The sequence below is a fragment of the Cervus canadensis genome, chromosome 10 (assembly GCF_019320065.1).
Source record: "Cervus canadensis isolate Bull #8, Minnesota chromosome 10, ASM1932006v1, whole genome shotgun sequence".
NCBI lineage: Eukaryota > Metazoa > Chordata > Mammalia > Artiodactyla > Cervidae > Cervus > Cervus canadensis.
The window spans coordinates 68,578,584-68,599,517 of record NC_057395.1 but is presented as its reverse complement, the minus strand read 5'-3'; the positions used below and the strand labels follow the sequence as shown (position 1 = coordinate 68,599,517).

Below are 20,934 nucleotides of genomic sequence, written 5' to 3'. Positions count from 1 at the left end.
AATTGTTGTTCAGTCACTAAGTTGTGTCTGACTCTTTGCAACCCCATGAATCGCAGCACGCCAGCTTCCCTATCCTTCACCATCTCCTGGAGTTTCCTCAAACTTATGTCCATTGAGTCAGTGAAGCCATCCAACCATCTCATCTTCTGCCGCCCCCTTCTTCTCCTGCCCTCAGTCTTTCCCAGCACCAAGGTCTTTTCCAGTGAGTTAGCTCTTCACATCAGGTTGTCAAAGTATTGGAGCTTCAGCTTCAGCATCAGTCTTTCCAATGAATATTCAGTGTTGATTTCCTTTAGGATTGACTGGTGTGACCTCTTTGCTGTTCAGGGGACTCTCAAGAGTCTTCTCCTCCAGCACCACAGTTTGAAAGCATCAGTTCTTCGGTGTTCAGCCTTCTTTATGGTCCAACTCTCACATCCGTACATGACTCCTGGAAAAACCATCGCTTTGACTATAGGGACCTTTGTCAGCAAAGTGATGTCTCTGGTTTTTCATATGCTGTCTAAATTTGTCATAGCTTTTCTTCTGAGGAGCACGCATCTTTTAATTTCATGGCTGCAGTCACGGTCTGCAGTGATTTTGGAGTGCAAGGATAAGGAGTATGCAAATGAAGCTTGTTTCATCAGACCACGAGTGATCCTAGATTCAGGCTTTTGTATAAACTTTCTTCTTTACCACTAGAATCCTCTCCCTTGCTCTCCAACTATCTAAATTCAGCCTGTATTATCTAGAGAAATGCTAGTTCTGGCAACAGATAAACCCTGCTGAAATCTCAGTGGCTTAAAACATTTTCATGTTTGTTTTAAATCCAGGCAGCCATGGAGATGGGGGGGACTCAGACTGATGCTCTGCCATCTTCAAACCATGGCTTCCATGGTTCCTGGGGTCTGTCGACGTCCAGGCAGCAAGGTGGGGAAAGAGAAAGTTGATGATCAGGAGGCTTTAATGCTTCTAGCCTAGGATGGGGGCTGGTGACTAAGGCCAGAGGAGAGATGGTTGAGAGGAGGCATTTACGGGATGGGAGATGAATGTGGGGTGTGTGGGATTTAGCAGGCACAGAAGGGTGGCGGGGCCTGGGGACAGGGAGGCAGGACCTGTGGAAGAACAGACAGGCCCCTCATCCGGCCTCGAGGGACAGAGCCTGGGAAAGGGGAAGGGCCGAGGGGCCCAGGACTGGCTCCCAGTGATGGGAGGCACCAGGAAGGTAGGAGAGAGGCCCCTGGGTCAGGGGAGACAGGGAGGCGAGAACCGGGGTATGCACACACCTTCTGAGATGAGCTTCCTAGAGCTGAGGAGGCAGACCTTGTTCATTTTTTTTCAGGATGAGAAAGCTGGTGAGGTGATGCCTTGACCAGAGACACTCAGTCAATACACAGGAGAGAAATGAGCTAGGACTTGAGGTTTTTGAGGTCTAAGCCCCTGGCGGTGAGAGCCAGGACATGTCCCACCTGGAGAACCAGAGAACTTGGACTCTGAAGATGGCTAGAGGTGTGAAGGCGGGGAGGGGAGGGGAGGGCCTCTGCAGTGGCGGTTCCTTCACAGGTGATTCACCCTTTGGCTGCTTGGGTTGGAGCAGGGAGGGCAAGAGAGGGGCGATGCGGGCAGAGGGAGCAGCCTGAGTGAAGCTCCTGAGGCAGAGAAGTGCTTAGAGGGTTTAGGGACTGAAAGGAGCCCGGCAGGAGGGCCAGGGCGTGGGAGGATGCTGGGGAGGGGAGTGGGGCCCTGGGCACAGTGTGGACAGGGAGGCGAGGGTTTCTTCCCAGGGCAGCAGGAAACCATTGTACACTTTGGGTGGGGATCACAGTGGTCTGATTTATAGTTTTAAAAGACCACTCAGGCTGTTGTATGGAGAATGGGTGGAAGGGAGGTCACAGTGTATGCTGGATGCAGTGGGTGAGGGAGAAGGAGGACTTTAGGACGGAAGTGAGTCTGGAGCTCAGGACAGAGGTTCAGGCTGGCAAAGAAAATTTGATGCTGTGTTTCCTGTTGGCTCCCTCCCTATTCTCAGCCAAATTTCCTCTGAGTAGCCTTATCCATAGTCTCCACTTCCTTACCCTCTGCGCTCTGGCCTCTGTCCCTGCCACTTCCCTGAAATGTCTCGGGCAAAGGGCACTCCAGGCCCTTTATGATTAGCCAAGTCCAGGCCTTTGACCCTTGCCTGGCCTGACTTGCGTCCAGTCACACTCTGAGCCTTTACTGCCTTTAACGGCTCCTTAGCCCCCTGTCTCTCTGGCCCCTCTGTGGTCCCCAAGTCCTTAGGCCAGTCCAGAAATGAGAGCATTACCCAGGCTTCTGACCTCGGTCTTCCTGAGTTTCCTCTGTGTCTCTTAGAAAAGGAGGAGGCCTCCCCTCTTTCATCAAGACAGTGCCTACTTGCCTTTCTGCTTTATTTCAGGTACCCCCTCCTCCAGGAAGCCTTCCCTGACCCCTCAGACAGGGTTCTGCTTCTCCTCCATTTCTCCTGGTGCTTCATGTGGGTATGGTGGCACTTAGCACCCTGCTTATTTACCAGTCCCCTCAGCCTAACAGTGCTGGAGGGATAGGGTTATGACAAAATGCCCTGTGATCTAGGACAAAGAGTGCTTTCTTCAGTTCAGGTGGAAGCCACACTCCATATGAAGGTGCCTCCCCTGATTGTGAGTCTTTTAGTAGATCATGCATTTCTCACTGGGTCTGAGGGCTGTGAAGTCTGGTATAGTGTCTTTTGTGAACAGAAGGAGTTAATTTAACTGTAAAGAATTAGTAATTGTCTCCATCTTCTGAAAGGAAAAACATCTGAGAACTTAAGAATATGAATTGCTTCAGAAGAGCTTCTGAAGACCTGCATGGCCTGGTAACTTGATTCTCCACTCCCTTGTCCCCACCCCTAAGCCTGTTCCCTGTGCCTCACATTTTGTGATTCCACAATTCTGGGTTTGACATTACAACTGCCTCCGTGACGAAGAGCACCAGCGTTCTCCTGGGCTCACCTGTGCTTGCCCTTGGAGGCAGCAAATGGGCTGAATGCAAGACAAGCCTCTGCCTTTCTATCCTCTTCTCCTGCTGTTGTTATTTAGTCGCTAAGTCATGTACAACTCTTCTGTGACCCCATGGATTGTAGTCCGCCAGGCTCCTCTGTCCATGGGATTTCCCAGACAAAAATACTGGAGTGGGCTGCCCTTTCCTTCTCCAGGGGATCTCCCAACCCAAGGATTGAACCCACGTCTCCTACGTTGCAGGCAAATTCTTTGCCACTGAGCCCTTTCTCTTGCTGACCTGGAGTGAAGAAGAGGTCGGCAGAGACAGCAAAGCATACACAGCTTGCATCTAGAATTTCAGTAAGGTTTTGGGCGGTTAATGTCACTAAACTCCCATGCTTTGCTTTCTGATGTCTTTTTCTACCCTTTTGAATTCTTTCTTTCTGTCTTTTCTCTCAGTTCCAAATCCGCTTTATCTTTTTTGGCAGGTGAAACAAAGACGAGAAAATGTTGAATCACTTTGTTCTCAGTGGCTTGATTTTTAGAATCTTTTTTGATTTATGTTCCCCCCTGTGTTTAGTTTTCTGAGCTTAACAGAGCAAAAAGCAGAGATGCCTTTGACTAAATGGAGCTCTTAGGTTTGTTTCTCAAAACAATGCTGCAGGTTTTACTTGGTCTTTTTGAATGTAGTGTTGGGCTGATTATTTTCTAAAAGAATAAAGAACTATGAGACTCTTATTTATTCTTAATTTTAGACACCTCTCAGATGAAGTAAGACTGCCTAAGTGTGTGTGATAATGGACTGAGTCTTGGCCCCCATATTACTCTCTCGAGAGTTTGTTGTTATCAGGATGAGAAATGCTTGCACGCATGAGCCCCACTCCGTCGATTCCCACTTATGTTTATTTCTGGTGTCCAAAGAAGACAATAGGATTACGGATGCTCAGATAGGAAAGGATGCAGAGTTTTCCAGTGTACCCTCTGGTGAGATGCCAAGTCCCCTTCTTTATTTTCTTTTTGGTATGATTTTATTTATTTATTTATGGCTGTGCTGGGTCTTTATTGCTCAGCAGACTTTCTCTCGTTGCAGCCAGCAGGGTCTGCTCTTCACTGAGGTGCATGGGCTTCTCATTGCAGTGGCTTCTCTGGTTGCACAGTGCAGGCTCCAGGCACACAGGCCGACTCCCCCTCTTATGTGCAGGACCCCTCTGTTAGCTTGAGAACATTCTTCCTCTCAGGAAGCTACAATCTCTGATCCTCTGGATTTACTTAGTCTTTTCCACAACATATAGCATATTCAACCTTTTAAGTACTTGAAGACAGCTATCTTCCCTCTTGTTGCCCAAGCTTTTCTCTGTAGACTATGAATTCCTAGTTTCTTCAGATGTAACCTCCTTCCTTATTCTCCATATTGTGATCTTGGTAGAGCATCCCAAGGTCTTGTTAGCTTTTTCTGGTGGCTCCACCTCTTATTGAGCTGAATCTTAGCTGAAACCCACCCTCGTGGAACCCACCTCTGAGTAGAGGTTCTAAAATGTCTATTTAACAGAATATTTTTTTAATCTCAGTAGTCTTATGTAACAGTAAAGCTTTTTGTTACACTTGATAATGTTGTAATATACTTTCCTTTAAAAGAAGACAAAGGCTTTTAAGTCCTAGGGTGCAGGTAAAATGCCAGCAAGGCCAGGGAATTTGATTTTTCGCCAGAGGAGGCTTAAGCTAGTTCAGTTGGGTCTGATGATAAAGGCTGGCATTGACTGTGCCCTCACAGCATGCCTGCTGCTGGGCCGGAGTTGTTACCCATATCATTTGGTTTAATACAACGACCCTAGTTAATAATGATATCATGACTAGCAGATACTGTTGTTGGTCTTATTTTAATGATGAAGAAATGGAGTTTTAGAAGGGGTAGGGACTTGCCACATGTTTCACATACTGTGTTTAGTTGCTCAGTCATGTCAAAAGTGTGACCCAGACCTTGAGCTCTTCCTGCTCTCTGCCACCTTTCTGCTGGGCGAGGCTTTATGTACAACGCCCTTCTCGTGCGCTACATGTTTAGCTCTCTGATCTTCTTAATTAAAAGGTAAATTTTAAAAAGAAAGAATTGTTCTTTGCAACTCACCAGGGCATCTTGAAGAGTGCTCTGTACATGGTGGGTGCTGACAGGTTAGTTCTGTGTCTCCAGGCCCAAGAAAAGGAGACTATACTCTATGAGGTCTTCAGTCTGGGGATGACTGGGACTACTTCAGTCCCCAGAAGTCCATTTTGAACCAGGCTGTCCTGGTGGGCGAGGCCTGACTGAACTTTGTGTGCTTGGGCAGCTGGCTAGCACTGACCAGAGGGATGGGTGTGGTGTCGGGCTTCAGGTTGGACCAGCAGCGGGGACTGAATACAGGGATCTGGTGTCGGGTCGGTCCTGGTTCTTCCTTGCACACTCGCCCTCTGTGAGCCACAGGGCCCTCCTTTCCTAGGAACTGGGAGGGAGAGAAGTGTATGAGTGGGGAGTTGGTTACTCCACGTTTTTCCCCTGCTCTCTTGGAGGTTAGAAGAGCCCTTTCGGTGTTGGAGCGTCAGTTCTTACGGCTTGTTTCCCAACTCCTCACTTGAAACACTGACCCGGTGGGAACTACGGGACTTTGGAGGCTGCTATTTCTCCTTCCTCAGCCCCTAAAGAATTGGTGAGTTGTATACCATTATAATAAACTTGGGGTAAAACCAGAGCTCTTTAACTGAGCCTGGACTGAGGAATTAAAATACCGGTCTACCCAGGCCCTCACCCCCCAGTTCACAGGAACCAAGAGTTTAGGAACTGATGTTAATTCCCCTGTGGTCTGAGGACAGTGGCTCAGTTGAAGGCCTGCTTTAGGCCTGTTGGGGGAGCACAGGCTAGGCTTTGCCAGTCTGGTTTCTTACAATCATCAGATCCTGCCTGCATGTGCCTCTCGGCCTCAGATGAACCCTGGAACTGCCCACTGCCCCTGGGATTCAAGGTAAAAATGCTGTAGATGGAATGCTTTCGATAGGCCTTTATCGGTCAGAGTCCCGACAGGAAAAGCTGATATTCTCAATTTAGAATCATTATGGATCCTAACTAGGTTCGCTTAAAGTGGTGTGGATAGCACGTAGAGGAAATCTCCAGGGACAGAGCAGTGGTGAACTTACCACCCCAGCTGCAATGGGAGAAGTGGATGGAGTGGTCTTCAGAAGCCAGAAGGGCTTGTCATTCAGAAGAGGCCACCTTGAGAAAAGCGGTGACCTCTGGTTGAGGAGTACAGCTGGCAGAAGTAGAATATTGCTAATATTGCTAAAATTGCTAACCTCACCCTTTCCTCGCTCCACCCCCCAACTCTGTTTCCTTCCCTGACCTCTTTCTGGGACTCTGCTTTGGACATACGTGGGGGGCTGTTGATGGGATCCATAGAGATCAGTCTGTAGGGGTAGGAGCAAGGTAGGGATGGGTAGAGAGTGCACCTGGAGAGCAACAGGAAGATATTTGACAGAAGGACCACGTGACTTCACAATAGACAGAATGTGTGTGTTTAGTGGAAGGTGGGAAAAAAGGATACGGTAAGCATTTCTTGAGCATCACCGTTTACTGGGGATTTTCTCCTGACCCAGTCACGTTGCAGGGGTAAGTAGGAGTGTTTCCATGTTATAGAAGTGGAAAACTTGAACCCAGGTCTCTTGGCCCTAAGTCAGCTCAGTCCTGGTGATGCCTGTGGTGACAGATGGTAGCCAGGTAGTCCTCACGTCTGACTTTCTCTGAGCCCATTCCAGAAAGCCGCCCTTCGTGGCGTCACTGGGAGAACTGGGGGGACTGTAAAAGAGCTGCTGTGTGCTTTTTTCCCTTCATGTCTATGAACTTGAAGAGAAGGGGAAAGAAGAGGGAAAAAAATCAACTTGGCATGAACGATGTTAACTGAGATCAAATAAGGTGAAAAGCAAAATAGAATCCAGAAATTTAGTTTTGCTTTTACCCGAAGTTTATAGGCGGCTGCTGTACAAAGTCCTCTTACTTTCCACAGATGTTAAGCACTTTTCATTACATGAATCTCATTGTATTTTACTTTTGTTGGTAATTTATGAAAAATAGGTTTATAAAGGACAAAGAACCAATTGAACATTAAGGTTCAACTATGTGTCACCTTTGTGTGATTTCATTTCTTGCTAATGTACAAATTCTTACACTTACAAGTTAAAATTATTTTGGTTCCTGGTACATTCATTGTAAAATTATTTATTGAACAATCAACAATAAAGTAGAAATTTTAAATTAAAAAAAGAGGAATCCTAACAGCCAAAAAGACAAACCTTAAACTTTTCCCCCCTAATTTTTATTATATGTATGCATAAATTTTACATGGCTAGAATTGTACAGGTTTATATTGTTGTCACTATGCATATGTTTACAGGTTGCTATATGACCTTCATGATTATTTAAATAGTTTATTAATTTACCTTAAACATTCTCCTACTTGTTGGATATCACTTACCCTGCTTTATGCCAAAAAAGATTGGCAGTTTTGTCGAACATATAAGTGGTTTATTTACTATTATTTTTCTTTATAAACATTGTTCATTTGAATCTTCCTGCATTTAGTTTCCCCACCCTCTCCCTCTTTTGTTCTTTCTGACAGAGGGAAAGGAATTGTTATTTTTTTCAGAATAATTTCTCAGAAGTGGGATGGGCAACTCTGAAGGTATATCAAGGAACATTAAATATAGAAATTTTAAGGGTCTCTGAGAGAAGCAAGAATACAATTAAAATGAGTCATTAAGCAGAGCTGTTGCTTAAAATGTTGATGTGGAGGATTTTTATTAAATCCTTCTTTTAAAAAACTACTGCTAAAAGAGAAATTATACACCATTTACGTTTACATACAAAATTTATCTGAAACCCTAAATTGTGATTAAGTTTTAAAAAATTTGTTCTTGGCTAAATTGAATATAGTGTAGTTCTTTTTTTTTTTTTTTTTTATAGTGTAGTTCTGAACAGATTTTTTTATTTGATTAATGATATTGGCCCCAGTTATCCTGCAACTCTGGAATACAGCACTGGCGTGGAAGTCCCCTAGGCTACTCCCTGGGAGGCGTGCGTCCCCTCCCTAACCCATTCTGCTCAGCCTGGGGGGCCCGGCCATTCCATCTGTGCACTCTTTACAAAGCTGGAGCCCCTCGGACGGAGGTGCTTCCTTGTCTGGGGCCCTTGTCCTCCACTAGCCTTCCATCGACCACAGCTCCGCTTTCTGGGACAACAGACAAGTTTCTTCCACTAGTCAGGAAAATTCAGACAATTAACGATTCTGGTTTTCCCTCTGTCCTTAGTTCCTGGCATCGTGCCTGGCACATAGCAGATGCTCAGAAACACATTTGCAGAATGAAATGTCTTGAGACAGCCCTTCAGATGTGTGAATACAACCAAGATGTCCCCACTTAGTCACCTCTTCTTCGGATTTAATGTCCTCTAGGTCAGCCATTCCTCAGGAAAGACTCCAGGTCCCTTTCCCTCCCACCCGGGTTCTCACCATCGTCTGTGGCCACAGTTTGTCGTCAGTCACTCTGTTAGAACACATGGCCAGGTCTGCAGCCTGTTCTCCAGAAGTGGTCTCGTGTGCAGACATGCAGTCAAGTGTGCATTACTTTTTTTTTTTTCTCGTTAGCAGATCGCTGGTTGCTTACGTCTTTGCATGTGGTCTGCTCTCAGGCCTGGCCTCTTCCAAGAGGTGCTTGTGCAGTTGAGTGTTTCCTTCTAGATGACTGTCACTTGGGACTTGCGGAAGGTTCTTCAGTATCTTCTGTGAGTCATCAGTAAAAGTGAGAGGCAGGGGAGGCCCACGAAGAGCTCTGTGGAAACCTCCCTCCACGTGGACGGTAATCCCCTAATCCTCGGCTTTTCTGAACTGTGGCGTGCATGCAGATGACCTGGGGCTTTGGCTAAAATGCAGGTTCTGATTCAGTAGTTCTGCGTGCAGCCTGAGGTTCCATCTTTCTAACAAGTTGCCAGGTGATGCTGATGCTTGTGCGTCGATCAGGTCATACTTTGAATAGTGAGGCCCAGTTTTGGGGAGGAGTCAATGTGAAAAAAATCCTTCCGCATTTGGATACCTGTGCTGTGCCCATCAGATGCCCCGGAAGATACTCTCTGTTTCAGATTCTCGATCCCTTATTCAGAGGTTCCTCTCCTACCTCGCTAAGTAAATGAGGAAAACAACTGTGGTACTGTTTCGCCCTCTTGCCAGTGGTATGTACCTCTCTGTGTATGTCTGGTTGGACCCTTTATTCCAGCCTGACAGGCTGTTATCCAACATATTTGGTGTCTTTTCAAGTTTCTCATCTTCAGGGCATTTAATAAAGTGCTCATGGAAACTGAGCACTTTAAAAAAGTTTTTATTAATATGGTATAGCTTCATATACCAGAAAGTTACCCAAAGTAAGTGGATACTTAGTTTTTAAAACATTGGTTATAAGATACAGTCTTCCTGATAAAATTCTTTTATAAGAAATATTATAGAGCATCTAATTTTTTTTTTTTTTTTACTCTACTGGAATTTGGAGAAAATGGATGCATTGTTGAAATCACATTCCTAAGCTGAAAGAGCCTCATGTAACTGGCGGCGTTTCAGTAACAGATTAGCAAGTGAGTCTGGAGAACACCGGGCAGGGAGGTCATGAGCACCTGACCCCCCTTTTCTCCAAGCTTTTACTCTCTTAGCTCATGGAACCGGTACTTTTCTTTCACTCTTTGTTCCAAGCAGGTAACACTGTGGCCAAGACTTTTTTGGTCATTTCAGGGGGTGATTATTGTGTCAGAATTTAGAGAAAAAAAACTATTTACACTTATTTTGTAGAACTTACTGTGACCTGACCAATAAGGTGTGTCTTAGTGTTAGGGATTCTCTACCTCCTTGTGAGATGAACTGTTTCCTTAAAGCCAGAGGATTCGGCTGAAGTTCTTGACAGAGATGTTTTGCTTTGAAACGTTCTGCATCCCTAAAAGCGTGGACACTTCTAGCTCAGAGTTTGTGCTTAGAACATGACTAACTTTTTTCTTTCCTGAGCAGGCCTCTAGGATGCGGTGTTCTTGATGTGGGAGCTTATCAGAGTCACTTTGAGATGGCAGCCTACCCAGTGCCTTCGTTGTGGGCAGTGTAGAACCTGAGTGGTGCAGTTATTGCAGCGCACACGCATGCACACACATGCTCACGGAGTCCTGCAGTCCCTTAGATTTTACCTGTGCAGCACCATTTCCTTTTTTTTTCCCCTAGTGGAACAGAGGAGTTTTTTTTTTTACTTGAAAAATAGTTGATTTACAGCGTTTCAGGTCTATAGCAAAGTGATTCACATATATCTGCATGTGTGTGCATATATGTATATGTATAGTAAGAGAATGACATTCAATATCTAGTAGTAACCTATAATGAGAATCTGAATATATATATATATACACACACACATATATATTTCCCTGTGCTTTACAGTAAGTCCTTGTTGTTTATCTATTTTATATATAGTAGTGTGAGTCTGTTAATCCCAGATTCCCATTTATCCCTCCTCCACGTTTCCTTTTTTTTGAAAATAGTAGGTATGTCCACCACCCTAGAAGGCGTGCGTCCACTGAAAAACCAAAACCCCTCTCTCCCTGGGTTCTTAAAGCCCCTCAGCCCTGAGTTCATCACTTGAGCCAATGGGGAACAGAGGTGGAGCGACATGTTGCTACCGTAGTTCACCCATTAATCTCCTCCTTGTCCGCGCTGGTTTTCTGAGACAAGTCGGTTGTTGCCCTGTTCTTTCAGCAGCTCACAAGCAAGCACAGATACAGCAGTAACTATGCTTTCCCTTTAGTACTTTTTTTTAAATTTCAGTGATTTTCTAATATATATTACAAGCCTCCACTAGCCCATCGTGCAGCCTCCACAATGTCAGCACCTTTCTAATCTTATTTCATTTCTTTCCCATCCCTTATTCATCCTCTTCCTTGCCCATAACCATTCACCGTCATTCCCCTGGCCCGCTGTCTTCTGGTCTTTGAAAGCAAATTCCAGATGCCCTGTCCTTTCATCCGTAATACTTCAAGTATGGAACATGACAGAGAAAGCTTTTTAATTGAAGTCTAATACACATAAAGAAAGATGAACATAGTGTAGAGGCTGGTGAATTTTCATAAACTGAATGGGCCTGTGTCAGGAGCACCCAGGTCAGCAGCAGAGCACTACCATTACGGAGCTGTGGACTTTGGTCTTTTCTGGATAAATTCAGTGTTAATCTCCAACTTGTCCTTCACTAAATATTCTGAACCTATTTTGGTGCATAATTGAAGCTTTTATGGTATATCTACAATTTAATTAAGTAAATGTAAATTTTCTTTTCAATACATAAAATAGTTTGACTAATTCTGGCTTAAAGAAAAAAAGTATTATTAATCTCAATTAGTTGATTACTTCATCACTCTTGATGAATGTGTTTGGATAATTTTGACTCCTAAATACTAAAAACAGCGTCTTCCAAACATATCCTAAGAGTTAAATCCTGTAAGTAGACATTAAATTGGGAAATCCTAATCACAGAAGAAAGACAACAGTAACAAAAAATAAAGCCTCAACACTGAAAATGATCAGACTGCTTTATTTTCAGTGAAAAATAAGCAGTAATGCTCATATTCAGTCCAAGTTGAAAAGTAGTGACTTAAATGATTTATCAATGATTGAAAAATACTACAAAATAGTATAAATAGTAAAAAACCTATGACTGTAGTGCCATTAATGTACCTAAAATTAGTAGTAAGTTCTTTAATGTCATTTAAATAGTATATTAAAATTTTCCTTAATGCTCAAAAATGGTTCTTTTAGATTCATACTTTGGTTGATGGCCCATATAAAAATTACTAAAGATTTGGAAGATCTATTTCTTAATCCATCTTTTATCATTTTCATATAACCAATGCTTTCATAGAGTGCTTATTCTCTGTGCTTGCTAAGTTAATTACAAAGCCAAGTGTCATTTCTGTTATAATTATTGAATCTTTGATTAGAAGAGAAGATACTTTAAAAATCAATCCAGCCAACTTTTCCAAACCTATACTCACTTGGTTTAGTGCAACAGGCAACTTACAGACACTGCTGTAGCCCTCCTTCTGCAAAGTCTTTTGTATTATTCTGGATTTGCCTCTTCCCTGGCAGCATTTCTCATCTTACTTCCATACATTCTCAAGTTTTATGTGAATTCTACTCTCTTATCTTTCGATTATCATGTAGACAGCTTACCTTGAGGTTATGTGATTCTCCTTCCACTACTGAAAGGAGCCCTGCTTGGTAGGGGGGAAAATGTCTGGGTTGAAATCTCAGTTCTCCCATATACTGTGTGACCCGAGGCTGTGTGTTTAACCTCCCTGATTATTTATAACATGTTTAATTTCTTTTCAGTGGCCTGCATCAAACAATACCACAAATTGTTTAAAATATCCAAAAGTCCCCCAAATTTGTAAGCAGGGAGGAAGGAAATTACTGGGTCACTGCTTGTTTTCCCGAATTACAACTTAGGGAGCCAGGGTGGGAGGCCCCTGATGCAGAAGTTGGGAGAGGAGAACAGGAAGGGAGATGGTGAGCGGTATTTACTGAGGGCCTGTAATCGCTTTTCCACGTGCTCACTTGGACCTGGTGACTGCCCTGGTGATTTTATGACCAGTGTAACACTGTGTCTGCCAAGGTAGCCAAGTGGTTTAAAGCAATAGTCTGGGTTGAAATTCTTGCCTTGCCCCTCTGTGACCTAAGGCAGGTCCCTGGGCCTCCCTGTGTCTGATTCCTTGTCAGTAACAGGGAGGTAATGAGCGTCTGTTTCATAGGGTGTCCTGAGGGTTAGATGAAATTAGCGTGTAATGTGCCAAGCACCCTTTCTGTATGTAATCAGCGCTCAACAAGGCAAAGTGCTGCTTATCCTTTACTTCTTTTTAGATTTAACTCCCTTTTTAAAGGAAGGCTGTGGAGTTTTTAATAGCTTAATGATTTTTAAATTGTGACCACAGATTTATCAGATTTTTCAGCAATCACAACAGAACATTGTCAAGTACTTTCCTTTCATATAAGTACTTTCCTTTCAAACTTGTCATCTTGAAACCCTCTTACTTACTCCAGTGTTGACTGTGCCTCAAAATATATTTGGACTTCTTATTACTAATTTTTAGTGTATAGGTGTCTTTTTGCTAAAATTACAACTAGGACCAAGGTGCATTCTTACATAATTAAATCTATTCAACAAACTTTTATTGACCACCTACTAGGTGTCACCTGGAGAAGGCAATGGTACCCCACTCCAGTACTCTTGCCTGGAAAATCCCACGGACGGAGGAGCCTGGTAGGCTGCGGTCCATGGGATCACTGAGAGTCGGACACGACTGAGCGACTTCACTTTCACTTTTCACTTCCATGCATTGGAGGAAGAAATGGCAGCCCACTCCAGTGTTCTTGCCTGGAGAATCCCAGGGACGGGGGAGCCTGGTGGGCTGCCGTCTGTGGGGTCGCGCAGAGTGGGGCACGGCTGAAGCGACGTAGCAGCAGCAGCACTATGTGTCACCTACTGCTAGACACTGGGGGATAGCAGTGAGCAAGTAAGACAGGGTCATCTCCCTATGGCATTTGTCATCTAAGGGGCAGAAAGCTTTTACCACCTTGGATTTTGTAAAAAAAAAAAAAAAATTGACAGCACTAAATGACATTGTTAAAACCAATGAAAGGAAAAATGCGAGTTTTGGAATATTTTATAGATATGTCCAATACTTTTTGGTACAAGGTCACATCCATGACATGTTACCCAAAGGATGACAGATGCCTTTTTTATGAATAAAATGAGATGTACTGAGGAAAATGCTGATCTGTATCCATGCAATGATGTAACCAGCCCTTTAAATTCAGATTTGAAGTAAAACAAGGAGCTCCTTTATTTCTTCTCTGTTTGTGACATTGGAGTCACTCATTCATGAACTTGAGATCGGAAGCACAGTTTCATTAAACAACACAACTGAAGCTAAATTATCATTCACCAGTGGCCTGGTGATGATTGAAAATAACTCTTGATTATGCACTTGAGTATTGGCCCAGCTCTGATCTGGGTTGGAGCTGGAGAGTCCCAGTCTCCTCAGAGGATACTTCTTGGCCCCACCACCCTAAGAACAGGGAGACAGGAGACCAGCTAAGGACGCAGCAGAGTGGAGGGAAAAGATGTTTTTTCCTCCATTACAGTTTCCGGTGACCGTGAAGGGATGGCTGGGACACTTACTAGCTCCAGAAGCTGCAGAGGGGGTCTTGTGAAAACTGACAAAAATCAGTGAAAAATGAGAATTCCTACTAAAGTCAGATCTCCCAGATCTCTGTCTGTACTGCTTGGTCAGGAGAGGAAGACAGTTGCGTTTTACCCGTTCTTCCCTGAAAGTGTTCACAGTCAGCTACAAGCAAGAATACTCCAGGATACCATCACTTGAACAACTTGGAGACCAGGCCAGTGGACTGAAAGTGCCTGTTACTAACTGCTTCTTTACTCACCTCACATAGAAACCTAACAAGGGGGCATTTACTCTACTGCCTCCTGAAATGAGACACAACTCTTTGAATGGACAGACTGATTTCCAGGGCTGAGACTGATTCAGGTTAATGGAGAAGGGGCCTAATTCCTAAAGAATGGTGTGTAAGTTTATAAAAAACCTGCCAAGGGCTTCCCGGGTGGCTCAGTAGTCAAGAATCCGCCTGCCAATATAGGAGACACAGGTTCGATCCCTGGTCCAGGAAGATCCCACATGCTGTGGAGCAATTAAGCCTGCGTACCAGAGCTATTGGGCCTGTGCTCTAGAGCCAGTGAGCTGCAACTGATGAAGCCTGCATGCTCTAGAGCCTATGCCCTGCAACAAGAGAAGCTACCGCAGTGAGAAGCCTGCGTATTGCGACTAGAGAGTAGCCCCTGCTTGCTGCAGCTAGAGAGAGCTCATGCATAGCAATGAAGACCCAGCGCAGTCAAAACTAAATAAATTATTTTTTGAAAAAAGAACCAGCCAAGCCTTTTGTGGTAACACATGTGACTGATGGGTCTTTTGGATTTAGATACCCGCAGTGGTTTCAATATACATTTAGTGTTACAGTTGTTCCTGGGTCCTTTGCAAAAAAAACAAACACAGAGCATCTGTTAGGTTCCATTCATTAATATGTCTAAAGTGTGTTGACATCTTAAAACTTTCCAAATATTTGTGTTTATTCAGTTTTAACATCTTAATGTTGAATAATTGCAAATAAATACATTTTGTTGTTATCGTTCAGTTGCTAAATCTTGTCCAACTCTTTGCAACCTCATGGACTGCAGCCTGCCAGGCTTCCCTGTCCTTCATTGTCTCCCGGAGTTTGCTCAAACTCATGTTCATTAAGTTGATGATACCATCCAACCATCTCATCCTCTGTCGCTCCGTTCCCCTCCTGCCCTCCATCTTTCCCAGCATCAGGGTCTTTTCCAATGAGTTGGCTCTTTGCATCAGGTGACCAAAGTATTGGAGCTTCAGCATCAGTCTTTCCAATGAACATTCAGGGTTGATTTCCTTTAGGATTGACTGGCTTGATCTCCTTGCTGTCCAGGGGTCTCTCAAGAGTCTTTTCCAACACCACAGTTCAGAAGCATCAATTATTTGGTGCTTGTGGTCCAACTCTCACATCTGTACATGACTCTTGGAAAAACCGTAACTTTGCCTAGATGGACCTTTGTCGGCTAAGTGATGTCTCTGATTTTTCACATGCTAAGTTTGTCATAGCTTTTCTTCTAAGGAGCAGGCGTCTTTTAATTTCATGGCTGCAGTCACCATCCGCGGTAATTTTGGAGCCCAAGAAAATAAAATCTGTCACTGTTTCCATTTCTCCCCCCAACCTATTTGCCATGAAGTGATGGGACCAGATGCCATGATCTTAGTTTTTCTGAATGTTGAGTTTTAAGCCAGCTTTTTCACTCTCCTCTTTCACCTTCATCAAGAGGCTCTTTAGTTACTCTTTGCTTTAAATAACATATATAAATAAACATAATTATAGTGCCCTGAGATTCAAAAGAGCTTTAAAAATAATTTAGGATTGTCATCCTTATAGTGCAAAAATGCTTTCAGCCTATGTCCAGCACCTCTGGTGATAGAGAATGTTTAACTATAGAGGAGGGGTGATGGGCATATAACAGAAAGGTCAGAATTTGTTAAAAGACAGGAATGGTAGTTATCTGTGGGACACTTTTAGGCCCTATCTGTAAGTACAGTTATTTTTAATGTTATTTTTCCCAGATAACATTCTGGCCACTTAAGACTTCTCTCCCACAGCCCAATTTCTGCCTCTGGACTTGCAGTTTGTAGCCCTTCCACTAAACTCTGACACTGGGCTTGAGAAACACCCCAGGCTCTTTTTAGTTTTCTTAATTTGTAACTACCATGGCAGTCCATCCTAAAAGAAGTCAGTCCTGAATATTCATGGGAAGGACTGATGCTGAAGCTGAAACGCCAATACTTTGGCCACCTGATGTGAAGAACCAACTTGCTGGGAAAGACCCTGATGCTGGCGAAGATTGAAGGCAGGAGGAGAAGGGGACGGCAGAGGATGAGATGGTTGGATGGCATCACCAACTCAGTGGACATGAGTCTGAGGAAACTCCGGGAGCTGGTGATGGACAGGGAGGCCTGGTGTGCTGCATGCAGTCCATGGGGTCGCAAAGAGATGGACATGATGGAGCGACTGAACTGAACTGATGGTAGTATATGGTTTTAACTATGTATTCAGTTAGCTAATATTTTCCGTGACTGTTGTGCACCCATCACTATTCTAGGCAAAAGATATGATGGCACCAAGCCAAAAGCAGCTGCCTCCACAGAGATGGAGAGTTCCTGAATGAGTAGCCCTAAAGTTGCCATGGAATGTTAAATAAAGGAGATGGATCAGGTCTGAGAGAGGTGATGATTCTGGCTTGGGACACAGTGAGCATGGCAGGCAGTGGACCATCTGATAGCAGATACTTGGTAGCAGCTAACTCTGTAGTTGAGAGAAAACTGGCCTTGGGGTTTGTTGGCACGGAAGATGGGATTTGAAGCGATCAGAGCAGAGAAGATCAGCAGGGAAAAGTGAGTGGTCTGAGAGAAGAGAGTCTGGGATGGCAGGCTGCTTGGGGCCTTGCAAAATATTGATACAAAGTAGTTGTTTATGAACTCATTTATTTGGTCAACAGTTGTGTTCCTTTTGAAGTAACAGTGTAATAAGCATTCATTTTTTTGGTAATTGTCACATTATGAAGCATGTACAATTTTCTTGTTACTTTGGGAAACTCTTCTACTATAAAGGTTGGAGAAATGGAGGTTTTTGTGTAATAACTTTTCTTTCTTTTCTCTTTTTAGATTTGTGTAAATAATTCACAAACTTTTAGCAGCCAAAAATTACACAGGTATAGAGAATAACATTTGTCCCTTTTATCTTTCTCCTCCCCTCTTCCCATCCAAGACTTTTCAGAGACTTTCCATGTACTGTTCCTGAGAGAAGTTGTGTTCTGAACAGTGTCTGGGTTGGAGATTGGAGGACGCAATTCCTTGTGTGTGTCTTTGACTCACAGTGACTCTGTGTGTGTGTGTGTGTGTGTTTTAGTTGCTCAGTTGTGTCTGACTCTTTGTGATCCCATGAAAGCCCGCCAGGCTCCTCTGTCCATGGGATTTTCTAGGCAAGAATACTGGAGTAGGTAGCCATTCCCTTCTCCAGGGGACCCTTCCAACTCAGGGATCGAATCTGGGTCTCCCGCATTACAGGCAGATTCTTTACCATCTAGGCACCAGGGAAGACCCACAGTGACTGTAGATGAGTTGTATTAATGTTCATTTGCTACCTCCCCAGGACATGTACTTGCCTTTGCCCTTAGTGGTGGGCGACCTCATTCAACTGCCTGGTTGGTAGATAGCTGGAGCTCCATATTGTAGACTTTTAGAAGCTCTGCTACAGCTGGACAGATGCAGGTTAGGGAGAAAATCTCATTTCCAAGGTATAGGACATTCTTGGTGTGTGAACACATGCATATATGCATAAGTGCAGACACTTATATACACACATGTACGTACCCAGATGGAATACTTGAAGAGTTGTGGCTTATGGACTGAATCGTGGGTGTTATTACTTGTACCAGTCTCTAGCTGATCAAAATAATCATCTTTAGGGAATGTTAGTGAGAAGTAGTCACGAGACACTGTGCATTTGATTAGGTTCCTTATTTGCCCAGTTTCTCTGCATGTAATGGACCTAGGTTTCTAGAGTTGGTGTTTGACTGTCATTAGAAGTGACTTTGTTAGAGGCAGTTAAGAGCCTAAGTGTGTCTAATGGACCTGTGCAGTATTATCTCCACAGTGTTAAACATGCATAAAACAGGTGCTTGAGGCAGAATGTTACTTGGTAGGGAGGATGAGAAGAGAAATTCTGTGATTGCCCTTAGCGTTTGCAGCATTATCACAGGATCTAATATTTAAATGAAGTAGTCCAGAGCAAAACCACTGAAAGGGTGCTTAGTATTTTTTTTGACAACTTGCTGATCTCTGGTCTTCCCCATTTTGGTGAAGTGGTACCTTCATGGATGTGGTTGGTAAAGTCAGAAACCTGGGAGAAACCCCCCAAATATCTTCATTGTGCCTTCCTACTTAAATGGTGGTTTTAGGGGGCTATAGGATTCTAAGTTTAAAATGATTTTTTTTTTTCCTGCAAAACTTGGTAGAAAATGTTTCATTTGTGTTTTAGCATCTGGTGTTACAGATGTGAAGTCTGGTACAAACCCACTTTTCCTTTTGTTATAGTTACACCCTGCCATCCTCCTCCACCTTAGATTGCCAGGGTCTCTTTCTTGAAATTAAAAAATCTTCACCAAGTTGTATTTAGGTGTTTCTTTTTTCAATGTTGATATCAACCATTGGCAGACCCTTTCAACCTAGCACTCAGTTTCCTCTTCAGAACTTCAGAGAAATTTGTTCATTTTCTTTCTTTGACAACTTTTCCCTCTCCATCCCTTCACCTTTAAAAAAAATAGATGTGTATTAGACATACATTGGATCATCTAGATTTATCCCCCTGCACCACGCTTCTTATCACTTGGTTTGGGAGAATTTATCTGTTCAGTTGTTCAGGTCACTACTTCTATCTTTGATTATACTCCTTTTGCTATGCAGGCTTCCCCGATGGTTCAGTGGTAATCTACCTGCAGTGCAGGAAATGCAGGAGATGAAGATTTGATCCCCGGGTAGGGAAGATCGGAGGAAATGGTAACTCACTCCAGTATTCTTTTGTGGAAAATCCCATGGAGAGAGGAGACAGACGGGCTGAAGTCCACGGGGCCGCGAAGAGTCAGACACGACTGAGCTTCAGGAGCGCAAGCGCTTTTGCTCTACAGAGATTTGCTGCAGAGGACTTTAAAAGTGACTTTTTAGTTCTGTTTCTCTATTCTCCAGTAGTAACTTTTAGTACTGCTTTTCTCCACCTAGTATCCTTATAGATCTTTGAAATGGTGTCTTCACAGATCTTTCAGAGAATGCAAAACTGATTTTGTTTCCTTTGTTAATAACCCTGTTTCCTCTGGGCTAGGTTCCTCTATTCAATTTGGTGCCTGTTTTCAGGCATCTATTGTTTTTCTTACTGTTTTATTCTTAGTTGGTTTTCTGTTCATATTTCTAAATAAGGATCCAGGTCAGAGGTGCATTAAATTATCTGGAGAGAATTTAAAGCACTTTGGCAGTATGAGTCTTTAAAAAAGTTCATAGTCTTTGACCCAGGGATTAAAATACTGACAGTTTATCCCAAGGAAATAATTATAGGTTAAGGCAATCATTTATGTACAGAAATGTTTATCTCCACTTTATAAAGTAAAAAAAGCTCAAATGTACATATTCAAGTATCTGACACTGAGCAGTTGTTAAATTTTGTTACCTCTCTGCAGCTAACAAAATTCTACAGGCAAAATGAAACTAACAAAAATAAAAGTTTAGATAGACTTTAATGAGATAGGGAAAATGCTTATGTAGTTTTTAGTGATGCTAAGTGAAAAAAGACATACTCTGAAATGGACTTATCTAGAATATCAACTCTATAAGAAAAACATACATGCAAAGAAAAGTAAAATTAACAGTAGTGATTTTTTTTTGTTTGAATTATGTGAGTTTTCCCCCTTATAGTCTTATACTTTTCTGTATTTTCCACATTTCAGCAGTAACTATATTATAATCAGGAAAGAGAATCAATATTACTTTTTAAATTGCCAAGCTGTCTCACAGAGAAATAAAAATGGCCAATAATCACACAAAACTATTTAATTTCAGTAGTAACAAAAAATGCAAAGAATGCTCAATGACATGGAAAATGTTTGTTACATAAATTTAAGTGAAAAAATAGTAACAGTATGCACATTACAATCTCAATTTGGTTAAAATAGTGTGTGTGTCTGAAAATGTTGACTGCTTATTTTTGGATAGGGAATATTTTTCAGATGACTTTTAATTTTCTTCTTTATGCTTATGATCTTGGAGTATGTGAATTTTCTTCCCCTATAGTCTTCTGTATTTTCCAGTTTTCCTATACTGAATGTGTATTACTCTTACAATCGGGAAATTTTTTCACACGTTTTTAATGTGTGTAATATCGAATTAGTCTTTCCATCCTCTACACTAGACTTTGTGCTCTGAAAACATTCTTAAAATATTTAACTTGGATGTTGAGTGAGAGAAATTAGAGGGAATTCTTTATCTAATTCAGTCTTAAGACTTAAATGCTCTGGCATAAATTTTACGCTACTTTGAAGAGGCTTATCTTTGTTTTGTCTTCAGGAGTATATTTGAATACTTTGAACATCTTGCCTCTTCCTCAGAATGGTAGCTACATAGGTGCAACGTGACAGAAAATTGTATTTTGCTATATTTAATAAAGACTTTGGAATTTTTTTTCCTGAAAATTGAGATACAATTTATATA

General features: G+C 42.8%; 1 protein-coding gene across 3 annotated transcripts in view; it reads left to right on the top strand.

The window, feature by feature from the left end:
- ZHX3 (zinc fingers and homeoboxes 3) overlaps nucleotides 1-20,934 on the top strand; it is a 111,436-nt gene that overhangs the window by 13,695 nt on the left and 76,807 nt on the right. Inside the window, exon 1 of one of the 3 annotated variants that reach the window (XM_043480235.1) lies at nucleotides 19,144-19,389. The exons of the other annotated variants lie outside the window; for them this stretch is intronic. The gene's annotated coding sequence lies outside the window, so the exon portion shown is untranslated. Of the gene's footprint in view, nucleotides 1-19,143; nucleotides 19,390-20,934 lie in introns of those variants that run through there. 3 annotated transcript variants of the gene reach the window in all.